General features: G+C 34.5%; 2 long non-coding RNA genes across 23 annotated transcripts; one reads left to right on the top strand and one right to left on the bottom strand.

The window, feature by feature from the left end:
* Positions 1-1,020: 1,020 nt before the first annotated feature.
* On the top strand, positions 1,021-2,684 carry LOC123901640. The gene is made up of 3 exons (XR_006807098.1): positions 1,021-1,340; positions 1,509-1,579; positions 2,412-2,684. It is a non-coding gene; the product is annotated as an uncharacterized LOC123901640 (long non-coding RNA).
* LOC123901639 lies at positions 2,590-8,468 on the bottom strand. 22 transcript variants are annotated; one of them, XR_006807085.1, is made up of 11 exons: positions 8,033-8,467; positions 6,531-6,624; positions 5,884-6,389; positions 5,666-5,754; positions 5,201-5,375; positions 4,664-4,963; positions 4,133-4,577; positions 3,975-4,058; positions 3,489-3,783; positions 2,887-2,967; positions 2,590-2,808 (listed from the first exon to the last, which is right to left on the bottom strand). It is a non-coding gene; the product is annotated as an uncharacterized LOC123901639 (long non-coding RNA). The 22 variants fall into 22 exon arrangements; XR_006807084.1 differs by having other exon boundaries at positions 2,590-2,967; positions 3,489-3,845; positions 5,666-5,722; ... (1 more) ...; positions 6,333-6,389; positions 8,033-8,466; XR_006807078.1 differs by having other exon boundaries at positions 2,590-2,967; positions 5,666-5,722; positions 5,884-5,995; positions 6,333-6,389; positions 8,033-8,466.
* Positions 8,469-9,943: the final 1,475 nt, after the last annotated feature.

The raw sequence follows: 9,943 nt of genomic DNA, 5'->3' as shown, positions 1-9,943 counted from the left end.
TACTGCATCACAGTATGCTAAACTTTATTTGGAGGAGATTGTCTCTTTACATGGTGTTCCGGTGTCTATTATCTCTGATCGTGGGCTCAGTTTACCGCTCAGTTTTGGAAGTCTTTTCAATCTGCATTAGGGACTCGTTTGAATCTTAGTACTGCTTTTCATCCTCAAACTGATGGTCAATCCGAGAGGACTATACAAATCCTAGAAGATATGCTTCGTGCTTGTGTTCTTGATTTTGGAGGAAGTTGGGATCGATATTTGCCTATGATGGAATTTGCATATAATAATAGCTATCAATCTAGTATTCAAATGGCTCCTTTTGAGGCATTGTATGGCAGACGGTGTAGGTCTCCTATAGGATGGTTTGAAGTTGGAGAAGCTAAACTAGTGGGTCCGGAGTTGATTCAAGATGCCATCGAAAAGGTTAAATTGATTCGAGATCGTTTAGTGACAGCCCAGAGTAGACAAAAGTCTTATTCTGACAAGAGGCGTCGTCCCTTAGAGTTCACAGTGGGAGATCATGTATTTTTACGTGTTTCACCAATGAAAGGAGTTTTACGGTTTGGCAAAAAGGGTAAATTAAGTCCAAGGTTCATCGGCCCGTTTGAGATTTTGGAGAGAGTCGGGCCTGTAGCTTATCGCTTAGCACTTCCACCGGATTTGTCAGGAGTCCATCCGGTCTTTCATATTTCAATGCTTCGGAAGTACCTTTATGATCCTTCTCATGTTATTAGTCATGAAAATATTCAATTAGATGAGAATTTGTCATACACAGAACATCCGGTAGCGGTAGTAGACCAGAAAATTAGACGACTACGTTCAAAAGATATTGTTTCGGTGAAGGTTCTTTGGAAAGGACCGTCAGGTGAAGAGACAACGTGGGAATCCGAAGAAGTCATGCGTTCGAAGTATCCACACTTATTTGAAAATCAAGGTTAGTAGTATAAATTCGAGGACGAATTTTCTTTAAGGGGGGAAGATTGAAACGCTCCGTTTAGTTTAAATAAATAATAAAGTTAAAAAAAAAAAAAATGGAATACAGTAAATAACCCAAAACCCACGTGACCCATTCCCACTTTCATTTCACACTTCCATTATCCAATTTCTTTCTCTTCTTCTTTGTTTCCTGTTTCTAGAATTTTCATCCAATATCATCTCATTTCAAACCACCAACTCCATTCATACATCATTCCTCGTCCAAAAGGAAAAATGATACACCTCTAAAAGCTCTCTCATAATTTCACATATGTAATTGAGGATGAATTGGGGTTTAGGGTTAGTCCTCTAAGGAAGAGGATGAGTACCCATTTCTTGAAAATTGCTTATTGAGACTCTTTGAGGTAAATATATCATCTATAACTCAACAATTATCTTTGGGTATATGTAATTTGGTTTAGAAAATTAATATTAGAGATTAGAGTAGATATTTGGGAAATTTATGGTTCCTTATGCTTAGTTTAAACTCTAGAATGATTTTCTAAATTTTAATAAACATGATTGATGTTCAGATTCAACCGTTGCTGCTTCATCTGCTTCTCCCGGAGTTGTTGGAGAGCAAAATTAGCCGGTCTTCATAGTTGTGAGTTGATGACAATCATTATCACTTATTTTAACTACCGTTATAAATTATATGTTACTAATTTTCTATGTTAATATTGATTATAAATATTTTTATTGGGAAACACGCCTTTGAAACCGTTTTCGTCATCCTTATTTGTTTACATAAGAACTCTAGTTTGATTTCTTATGATATATAAAGTAGCGGATTGAAAATTATGGTTTTATTGTGTTTAATTTTACATAAGTTTGGAACTGTTGTTAAAACATGGTTTTAGTGGAATGTATTTTGAATTCACGGTTTTGACCATTTAGCCGTTAACGAGAATAACGATCTAGGTGCACCTAGTTATATGATATCAAGGAGAAAAGGGCTATCCGTTAGATGGAGCCGCCCCTAAGTGAAAGGCCGCTCTTAGGAGGAAAGGGCTATCAACGAGATGGAGCCGTCTCTTGATTCTATCGTAACGAATTCATTTTATTTGATTGGATGAGAATGCGTTTTTGTAATCGGTGAGAAAAGGGCTATCCGTTAGATGGAGCCGCCCCTAAGTGAAAGGCCACTCTTATGAGGAGAGGGCTATCAACGAGATGGAGCCGTCTCTCGATTCTTTCGTAACGAATTATTTTATTTGATTGAATTTCTATATTTGTTTCTTATTTCAATTTTTAAACTCTATAACGAATTGAATCGAATATTATTTATATTACATAGTTACTACTATACAATAATTGTTACAAGCTTCTAAAAATCAAACGCTCGTGCTTTTGTGTGTTCCCCATCTAGTTGGTAGTGGTTGTTATCTGTCACTAAGTCTTTGTGACTTACCCCTTCTTCTTACATTTTTTTTCAGATTCCCAGTCAGCTGAGTAGCAAGTTGTTAGCATATTCAAATCTTCATCAGTCTCACTCTTTTGGTAGGCCTCCTTTATGGTTTGATCAAATATCTGCAGCTATTTTGAGTCTAGGAATATTTCATTTTGGGATGTATAAAGTTAAGAATGTAAATGTTGAAACTTTGACTAATGATGTATATGCTGCAAACAGGGTTTATTTTGATTTGGAAACATTGTAAATACAGATGTGATTTTGTCGAGATTTCAATAAATATTATTTTTGAAGTAAATGGTCATTTTGGAAATCTTATATTTATTGTTAAACTCGGTCATTAGGCTTGCCGGACTAGGTATTAGTTCGCGCGCCGGTCACGATTTGTTTTGGGTCGTGACACCTCTGCTTGCAGCTTGTATCTGTATAGCAGACAAGCGAATCGAGATAAAACTTCGGCGGAACAAATAGGAACGAACTTTCCTTTGAATAATGCTTACCGACTTTCCTAAGATCTCGCTTCTATAAGTATCTAGTTCTGCCATTTGACCAGCTCTAAGAAACACTTTGGTTTTACCGATCTGCAGCAATAAAGAGAACCATTAAAATAATTCACACTTTGATATATATATATATACACACAATTACCTCGTGGTCATTTAGAGTTCATTAGCACACTTAGCAAACAGACAGGCACAAAAGAGTTCTCGTTCCTAAACCTAAAATATACTGTCAAGATTTGCAGCCCTAGGAATGGTCATGAAACATGGAAGAACAAAGAAAGGAAAAATATAGCTATAGTCCCAGCAGAAACTCAAACAGCAACCAGATAAAATGAGTTTTATGATATTAGTTCCCAAAAAGTAAAACATTATTAGAACTTAAAAGAATAAAGTTTGGAGAGTTTTTGTCAATACTCAAGTCAATGAAGATTTCTGAATAAAACATAGCAATGTTCCAATCCAAGTAATCCTCAATGAATTGATAGAAAAGTGTTCCACCCATTTCAGAAACAAACATATCCCAAACTCCGCTGATAAAAGTCAAACACAATAATAAATCTCTATAGAATAAAGTCAGTGGACCACATGGTAATTGTTACCTGATATCCTTTAAGCCCAACCTTCTCCAAAATCCTCTTGCAAGCAGTGACTTCATCAGAACATATTAAAAATCTAATAGCCTGACAAGGAAGGAAGATTAACAACTTATATACCAACGATCAAAAGCTTCAGGTGCAAGAAGCCCGAATTGATCCACGAATTCATCAAACGTTTTTCTGGTGGGATAGCCTCCATGACACCCCCTACAAGCAGGCATACTATGTAATAAGCACAAACTCAAGGGTAGTGTGGCTCAGTGGAACTAAGAATTTCAAGTAGTGCTTGTAATTGTTGCTGCAGGACAAACGAACAAGGATATCAAAAGTGCATAAGGAGGATGAAAACCAAATCATATTCTGTCAAAAAGAGAATTAAAGGGGATTCAAACAAAGAGAATTAACAGTCCTAATTGACAATTGTAAAAGAAATTTGAATATAGTAGCATAAAGAACAGGAATATTAGATATAAAATTTTAAGCACACACATGTTGACATTCAATGTATGATCTCCTTAATTTGCTATCAGACTCTGTACCGAACTTTTTCACAGGTGTGTCAATCTGTGTTTCCTGCAAAGACAACCCATTTTAGATATATGCTATAGAAAGAGAATGTAGATAAGAGTAGAAACTAATGTACTTACAGTAGCTTTCTGATCTTCTACCAAATGGTGACCACTATGCAAATCCATTGGAAGTATATATATGTGGCGGTAACTGCAAAAGAACAAAAAGCATTTTGAGATGAAGAAAAATAGAAAAGTCAATTTAGTTATTTAACAGTCTACTCCCGGTTGACGCCTAGCCGCCATTCCAGCATGGGCTTCAAACTGTGAAGGGCTTATCTGTTTACCTGTGAACAAAAATCATAAAGCTTATCTTGTTTGTAACTTACAAGTAGTTTCTGAAAAGCACATCAGTCAAGTCACATATTTAAGAAAAATAAAAATAACGTGCAGATCAATCCATAAACACAAAATATTAAGAGATAATATCAAGTCAGACTCGTGTCCTTTGACATAGTAAGCCAACTCAGCACCGTCTGGTAGGCCATTAGGCATAAAAAGTAACCTGTGCAAATCATTGTCCCTGAAAAAAGATAAATCCAATTCAAATTTCAAACTTCGGTAGCTAAGATATTTCAGTTCAAATGTTAGATTTTTTAATTGATATACCTTGACTTGCTTTTGAATGATTGCTTCGCCTTCTTTCCTGTTCCAGAACCTCTCTGTTTCGTCTTTTTATCCTTCATGTCAGTCTGGAGTAGCACCCGCATTTCTTCTGTCCTTGAAGAGGAAGGCTTTCACGAAGGATTGGGTTTATTAGATTTCTTTTGAGGCTTCTTCACAATCTTGCCAGAGTGTAGTGCCCTTTGGGTGGCCTTTACTGCTTTTGTCCGTCGGTAATATTGTGGCTACCTTGCTCTTTTGCGCTCTTAAACGAACTTTAAGGCCAATTTCTTCATCTCTTTTGGCCTAAAAGGTAGTGAAAATGCAGATTAGTTCTTCATATTAGGAACAAATATATTTTGGAGTAGAAAGACCAAATAGCAACAGAAAGTTTAAGATAATATATAACAGATTTATCAATGGCATATATCATTGAACTCATATGATTAAGCTTACAAATAGAGGGAATTTATAATTAAGAATAAGTTCCATTCTGTTTAGTTATGTTTTTAATAAACCAATAGCATATTCAAACATAATTACCTTGGAATGCAATATGACGTGGTTTGATAGATTCCACATTCCGCCTAAACGAAGCTCTTGGTGAACATCTTGCACGATTAATAAATGTACCATTATGTACTGTATATTTCCATGTCTTCAACGAACTTATTGTCTGTGATGATTTTGCTGGTTTATTTCAAAGATGAAGAACCAACTGCAGATATACAAAATCAAATTCAAAAACTCTAACTCAATTTCTTCCATAGAAGGCTAATAATTATATTCTGATAGTGAAAAATAACGATGCTGCAAAAAGAGGGCATATTTGGTTCAAAGCACAATTGCTATAAAAATGACACAACCAACACACTTCATGCTGCAAAAAATAAAAAAAAGGGTAAGTCCAAAATCACTACAGCAGGTCGAAATAGCAGTTGCAGAAGTGTATTTCATTTAATTATAATTACACTACTATACAAAATTGCATTTAAATTGATTCATTACCGTTAGCAATATCATTTAAAGGAATTCTTCTCGCCGATCCAATAACACCATGCTCTCCTTGAAACCCATGAAAGGAAGGGGTTTAGTCACTATATTTCATAAAAACAAAATCAAAAATCCCCAAATTCATAATTAAAAAAAGGTGAATATTAATTAGGAGACAACATTAGAAAATATTCAATTAAAGAGAATGAATGGGTTTGTTTGGATATACTCACCTGATTATTCGATAACAATTAGTAGTTAGATCAGCTTTCAAAATTGGCCAAGAGATTATCTTGCATAATTATACAGAGATAGAACAACAAAGGCAGCACATTTTAAATGTCCCTAGACAACCAAAACAAATGAGAGATTTCTCCAATCAACCCAAACTCCTACTCCAACACACTATGGAATACTCGAGAGTCAACTCAACTACTCAAGAATAAATTATGCAATCATCAACCAACAGAAACATATCAAATAATTTATTTCCCCCAAACCCTACTCGAATAACAACCAACACCCAATCTTTTTAATTGAAAAATCAAACAACAACTCTACACAAACACCAACAATTTTTCAAAATAACAATTAGAAGACGAGAACAACATAACATTCAAGTAGTATCATTTGCACAAATTGATAGTGAAAGGGTCTATGACTAAGGACACAATTTTCAAACCTTTTGTGTGTGTAAAGGCATCCCATCCAACATACTAGGACCTCTACCACCTTCTATCTAGAAATAATCATAGAATATCATAAAACTGAATCAAGTGTTAAGAAAAAGTTCAGTAACAGTGAATTAAGTTAAATACAATATTTACAGAGGCTTACATAAAAAGAGACAACAATATTTAGGAATTAGAGAGAAAATTACCTCACAAACAACTTTCATAGATTGTGTCATATTAACAGCTTTTGAAACTTCAAAAACAACATTAACAGTCTCATATGCCTTTGTTAGCTATGCACTGAAAGTAAGTATGAAATCAAGAGAGATTTTAGTTAGATCACATTCTAATTCCATATGGATTCATCAAAGTAATATACCCTTCTGTGTTGATGTAGGATAATCTCTCCTCCATGCGGAAACATGCAACATCAAAAGCATTTTTGCAGGAAGCAGGGATTTCTGTTTGATCAACTAGTCCCTGATCGTGTGACAACGCAATGGTACTGCAAGTATACAGTCGTGTCGTGTAGTTTTAAAAGATATCGAACCCAAAGGACCAATAATCGACCTACCGTATTCTAGTGTTGCTTTGTAAATCTAAGGCTAATGATTTAAAGGGTTATGATTAATTGAATAACTAAAATAAGAGAAATAAATATTTTTTTTAGATTTTTAATATGTAAATAAAATATTGCTAGGACGTGCTATTAGTTGCTTCGGAGGGTTCAATACTTAGTTCGCGCTAGACAAAATTACTACCACATCTAATTGTCGTATTTTAATAAAATCGATGCTCCAGGCGAAAGCCGTTCTCACTTCCAGCTCTCACAACTCTCATCATGAAATTAATAAAATACTTTACAAAGTAGTTGCATTACTTCTAGATTTTAGTGGTGTAACAATTAAATTTTCGAAACTATATTGTTTTAAAAATACAATTCAGATAGTATTATAATTTATAAAGGTGGTGCTTAACTCTCGTCCTCACACCCGCTAATAAAATACTCTTTGAAAAACAATATAATTTAATTAATTCTAATCCCAACTCTCGTTGCGAATTAGATTTAATGTTCAGTTTTTACTATCTAGTAGAAATCTCACGCTCTCGCTCTATTGATTTTTACTTTAATTAATTCTCACTCTCGTGGCGAATTATAATCAACGCTTAATTAAAAACTGCTTAAGAAAATAAAACCGTTGTCAGTTTTCAAGAATTATATTTAATTTAAAAACACTAATCTCAGCTCTCGCAAATCTTGACTAGCGTTATACTTAGATAAAATAAATGCTCAGCTCTCACGCGCTCACTTACCTATATAAGTACCTTTGAAAATCAATATAAAACTCATTAATCCTAAATAGCTCTCGCGGACTTAGAACTAACGGTCAGTTTTAACTATCCGACCCTAAACCTCAACTCTCGTCAATGTTGGTTTAATGCCTTTAAAACAATCCTCACTCTCGTGACGAATTATTTGAAAACGTATTTATTTAAAACTGGTGGTTGAAAACTATTAAGCGCGAATTAACTACCGAACCCCTATTAGCTACTAACTACACATCCTAGCAACGCTAAATTTAGCTAGACATAACTAAAAATAAAGACATAAAATAAATAAATAAAAATAAAGACATTAAATAAAAACAGAAAAATAAAATAAATAAAATAAGCATAAAAATAAAGAAAAGAAAATAAAATAAAGAACCTGAATTAATAAAAGAAATCTTGAGTACGGACACCGACAGCGCAACAGCAGGAAATAAAAATATTAAACTAAGAGAAGAAACCAAGAATTAAATCTTAGTCTCAATTCTCTTCCTCAACTGTTACAAGTTGGTGTGTGTCTAAAGTGTAAGAAAGGACACATATTTATACTAAAATACAAGTGGGGGGAGGAATGGTTTGGCCGATGTGGGACTTAGAATGGTGTGGCGAGAGCCACACGATTTGATTAAGAGGGAATGGCCATGATTAAAAGCTGGCGGTTGCCATTTGTATTTAGCTGGCGAGCGGCACTTCTTTGCTTGTGGACTTGCGTGTTTGTTTTGTGTGGGCTGCACATGTGTGGCCCAATTGGCTGCACATGTGTGGCCCTTTTGTCCATTTTTGCTCCTTTTCGGTCCGTTTTCGCTCCTTTCTTCAACTCGTACACTTTTTATCTGTTTATTTAAAATATGAGAAATAAGTAACTATTTATATAGTAAAACTTCGGAATCGAAATAAAAACATATAAAATATAATAGTGAATTAACTAAATAAATAGCATATTTTTAGGTGTATCAAACTCCCCTAAACTTGAACCATTGCTTGTCCTCAAGCAATTTAGCTTGCATATAGAAAACATTTGAAATGCGAAGTTACTCACACACACGGACTTAGAGAAAAATAACATCACAAGTACTCATACGTGGTCAGAAATTCAAATCGGCTAAGATTAATTAGTTAGGTTCTTTATACAATCAAGAAGGGTATTTCAACGACACACAAAGTTCTCCCTCTTATACATATCGAATTTGGATCATGTCGTTGTACTAAAATCTAAATCTTCTCCTTTGTTTCATCCTTTTTCATTCTAGACAGTCACATTAAAACCCTTTATCTATGCCACACACATGGTAAGAAAGCCGGTTAGCGTCTTTGTTCATCTTTTTCAACTCGCAATTAGCTTGATGATACAAATTTTGATGATACAAATTTTTGTATTAGCAATCATATAAATATATATTTTTTCTAAGGTTTAACCGTATTACCACAGTATGACCTTATATATTTTTTTCTTTAAGGTTTAACCGTATTACCACAGTATGACCTTAAGAATTTGCTTAGATGATTCGCTTATATTCATCGACAAACCTACTTAATGTGTGACTTTATAGATGGTGTCCGACTGGATAGATAAACTACTAAAGGATTCCACAAATTTAAATCAAGAGATTTTGGCACAATGGTTATTCAAATTGATATCTATACTAGGGAGACTTCTGGGTGTTGGAAAAATACCGATTTTGTTGTAAAATTCCCTAATTTCCTTAACTTAGCCTCTCGTCTTTTCTTAACCTATATACTTTCTAAGTGAGCTATTAGCCTAAGTCTTTTGAAAAAAATTTTAATTTGGCTCAAGAAAAGGAAAAATTTAGAAAACCAAAGAATATACTATAAATTCAATTTTTTTTTTATTATGCGAAAGGAAATAAAAATTCAAATAACTAAAAATTAAAAGTAAATAAAGATAGTAGAATACTCCCCTAAACTTAAATCCAACAGTGTCCTCACTGTTGCGACTCAAGAGTAGAATTGGAGCGTAAAACCTGTGGTAGATCATGGGGGAGGCTGTTGATGGTTTTGGAATTTGTTGAACTGAAGCCTCAAACCGCCTAGCTCTTGTATGACATTGTCGAGCTGTTGTTGACGGTGCTCTTCTGAGCTCTCCCATCTATGATAATAGCCCTGCATCTCGTGTTGGTTTTGAAGAATTTGGTTTTGTTGGGCTTGCATGAATGTCATTTGTTCCATCATCTCCTCTTGTTGTTGGTGCATGGCATAAAATAATCCATCGCGCTCTTGATTTAATTCATTTTGGGCGCGTATCTCATGGAGTACATCATCGATGGTGCTT

Source organism: Trifolium pratense, unplaced genomic scaffold (genome assembly GCF_020283565.1).
Source record: "Trifolium pratense cultivar HEN17-A07 unplaced genomic scaffold, ARS_RC_1.1 scaffold_71, whole genome shotgun sequence".
Lineage (NCBI taxonomy): Eukaryota > Viridiplantae > Streptophyta > Magnoliopsida > Fabales > Fabaceae > Trifolium > Trifolium pratense.
Note: the sequence above shows the minus strand (reverse complement) of the source record. Positions and strands in the feature narration are given on the sequence as shown.